We start from the raw sequence: 3563 nt of genomic DNA, 5'->3' as shown, positions 1-3563 counted from the left end.
CCCCCCCTCGCCCTCGGCGGCCACGCCCACCCCTGGCGGCGTCCGGCTGCTTAAAGGGATACTGGCCCGGCACAGGTGGGGGCGAGTGCTGGGTCCTGTGTGGAGAGGGACAGAGGGTGGGAGGGGGCGGCGGTGACAACAATGCAGTCAGGTGCAGCGGCCCCCGGGCTGGGCGGCCCGCCAGGTGCGCGCCCGGATGCCCCGCGGCGTCGGGGGAGGGGACGGATGCTACAGGCTGCGGCCGCCAGCGCTTTCAGCCGGGCGCCCGGGCGCGTAGCGTCGTACAGCCCCGGCGGGCCGGGCGCGCGGCACATCCGGGTCCTGGCGCGGACGAGGGCTAGCGGGCGCGGCGCCCCCCAGCTGGCCCCGGGCCGAGGAATGAAGACCTCCTCCCCAGCTTCCCGCGGCTTTCTCTGTCCCGCCCCTGCGGGCGACCCTCTGCGGGTCCCGCCTCCCCACCCACAGTAACCTTTGGAATCTACGCTAACGGGAACCTCCCCTGCTCTAGAGCCCTCGTCGGCTCCCCAGCGCCCGTGGCAAAAGCCAGAGACGAGAGGACAAAAATGTGTGTTCCCGGGACGCCGGGCTGGCTCCGTCGGGAGAGCGTGCGACTCTGGATGTCGGGGTCGTGAGTTCCAGCCCCATGTTGGGGGTCGAGTTTACTTTAGAAATAATAAGATTTTTTTAATTAAAAAAATATGTTTCAGGGCTCGTAGCCTGAGTTCATGATTCTCAGGGCAGGAATTAAGAGAAACTTAAGGAAGACCCCCAAATCACTCAGTTACAAAATATGATACTGTGATTTTTTTTTAAGATTTTATTTATTTGTTTAACAGAGGGGGAGAATGTAAGCAGAGAGAGTGGCAGGGAGAAGGAGAAGCGGACTCCGGCTGAGCAGAGAGCCCCACGTGGGACTCCATCTGAGGACCCTGGGATCATGACCCCAACTGAAGGCAGACGCTTAACCGACTGAGCCACCCAGGTGTCCTTGTTAGTCTAATTTTTAAAAATAAGAGTGCAAGAGGAAAAAAATCCATGATAACGAAATATCAAAATGTTTAAGACTGAATCCGACGCTGCAATTGCGCATGACCTCACCCAAGCTCTAATTTTACAGGGTTGTTTTTTTTTAAGACTTTATTTGTCACAGAGAGAGAGCACCCGCGCACAAGCACAAGCAGCGGGAACAGCAGGCAGAGGGAGAAGCAGGCTCCCGGGCTGAGCAAGGAGCCAGATGGGGGATTCAATCCCAGGACCCTGGGATCATCACCTGAGCAGAAGGCAGGTGCTTCATGGACTGAGCCCCCCAGGCGTCCCTACAGGGTTTGTTTTATTGTTATTGCAATTTTTATTTTTATTTTTTTTAAGATTATTTATTTATTTATTTGACAGAGAGACAGCCAGCGAGAGAGGGAACACAAGCAGGGGGAGTGGGAAAGGAAGAAGCAGGCTCCCAGCAGAGGAGCCTGATGTGGGACTCGATCCCGCAATGCCGGGATCACGCCCTGAGCCGAAGGCAGACGCCTAACGACGGCGCTACCCAGGCGTCCGTTATTGCAATTTTTAAATTTTCGGAACGTTTTTCAGATTTCCAAGAAATCGCAAAGGTCGTACAGGGTTTTACCTCCCCCTCCCCCAGCTTCTCTCAATGATAACATCTTCCAGAAACGCTGTGTGTTGTCAAAACCAGGAAAGTGATGTTTGTACAATACAATCCACTCGGGTACAGATGTTTCGATTTCTCCACTTTATGCATGTACTTTCTGGTGGTGGTGAAATCCGATCACACGTGTAGAATCTTGCCACTGTCACGGTTCTAATGGTTTCAGGTGCGATCATGGTATCATGGCTGTGTTTTGAGAAGGCTCTGCGAGGCACTTGTGGGCCTATTTACAGAAGAAATGATACAGGATTAGCTGTAAAATGATGAGTGTGTGCGGACTGCAGGGAGAAGAGGTGAAACAAAATGTGAATTGCTCACTGTTGGGGCTAGGGCCCGGATTCCTGGGGGATTGTGACGATCCATAGCTGAGACTGCTGCGCCCTTACTCTCCCAGAACGCCCGGATCGAGCCCTTTCCACAAGGTTAGCATTCTAGTTGGCCCTCGTTTTCTGATGTTGAAACCCAGGCTCAGCGATGAGAAGCAACCTTACTTTGGCAGACACAGAAACTTAACCCGGGTTTGAGCCATTCCAAGACCACAGTCCTAAACTACAGCAGGCTCTTCCACGAACTGTTATTTTTAAAGATTTATTTATTTGAGAGAGAGCGCATGCACAAGTCACATGGCGGGGGGAGGGAGAGGGAGAAAGAATCCAAGCAGACTGTGCTGAGTGTGGAGCCTGACGCAGGGCTCAATCTCACAACCCAGAGATCTCGACCTGAGCCCAAACCAGTGGGATGCTCGATGGACTGAGCCACCCAGGCACCCCTCCACGAGATATTTCGTAATAATCTCTCCATATATTGAGCACATACCATATACCAGATAATGTTTTGGGTCAGGGGTCCACAAACAGTTTCTGTAAAGGTCTAGATAAGAAATATTTTTGGCTTTGGAGGCCACACACAGTGTTTCTAACAACTGATCAACTGCCGTCGTGGGGCAGAAGCCCTGGACTGTATGCAAACTAACAGGCATAGCTATGTGCCGATAAAACTTTGTAAATACTGAAATCTGAATGTTATAACTTCGTCATATGTTATGAAATAGTCTTCTATTTTGTTTAAACATTTAAAAGATAAAACATGTTTAGGGGCACCTGGGTGGCTCAGTCAGTTAAGCATCTGCCTTCCGCTCAGGTCATGATGTTGAGCGCATGTCTGGCTCCCTGCTCAGCAGGGAGTCTGCTTCTCCCTCTCCCGCCACCCCTCCCTTGCTTGTGCTCTCTCTTTCTCCCTCTTTGTCAAATAAATAAATAAAGCCTTGGCACACCTGGGTGGCTCAGTAGATTAAGCATCTGCCTTAGGCTCAGGTCCTGATCCCAGCGTCCTGGGACCAAGCCCCCCATCGGGCTACCTGCTCAGCAGGAAATCTGCTTCTCCCTCTCCCACTCCCCCTGCTTGGGTTCCCTCTACCACTGTCTCTCTCTCTCTCTCTCTCTCTCTCTCTCTCTCTGTCAAATAAATAAATAAAATATTTAAAATAAAATAAATAAAATTAAATCAGTTGTGAGGCTAGATTTGGCTCCTCCTTCCTCTCTCCCTCTCTTTCCTCTTTACTTCCATTCTTTCTGTTTTCTTTCTTAACTTTCAATTGTGATAAAATACGTAAAACATAAAAGGTACCATCTTAGGGGCGCTTGGGTGGCTCAGCGAGTTAGATGTCTGACTCTTGGTTTCAGCTCAGGTCAGGGTCTCATGGGTCATGGGATCAGTCCCTATGGCAGGCTCCCCAAGCGGGGAGTCTGCTTGGGGATTCTCTCCCTCTGCCCCTACCCCCACTCGCTCCCTTACTCTCTCTCTCTAAAATAAAATAAATATTTAAAAAACTGTACCATCTTAACCATTTTAAAGTGCGTAGGTCAGCAGCATGAAACCACTCACAGTCTTGTGCAACCAC

This window comes from Ailuropoda melanoleuca, chromosome 4 (assembly GCF_002007445.2).
Source record: "Ailuropoda melanoleuca isolate Jingjing chromosome 4, ASM200744v2, whole genome shotgun sequence".
Classification (NCBI taxonomy): domain Eukaryota; kingdom Metazoa; phylum Chordata; class Mammalia; order Carnivora; family Ursidae; genus Ailuropoda; species Ailuropoda melanoleuca.
Note: the sequence above shows the minus strand (reverse complement) of the source record.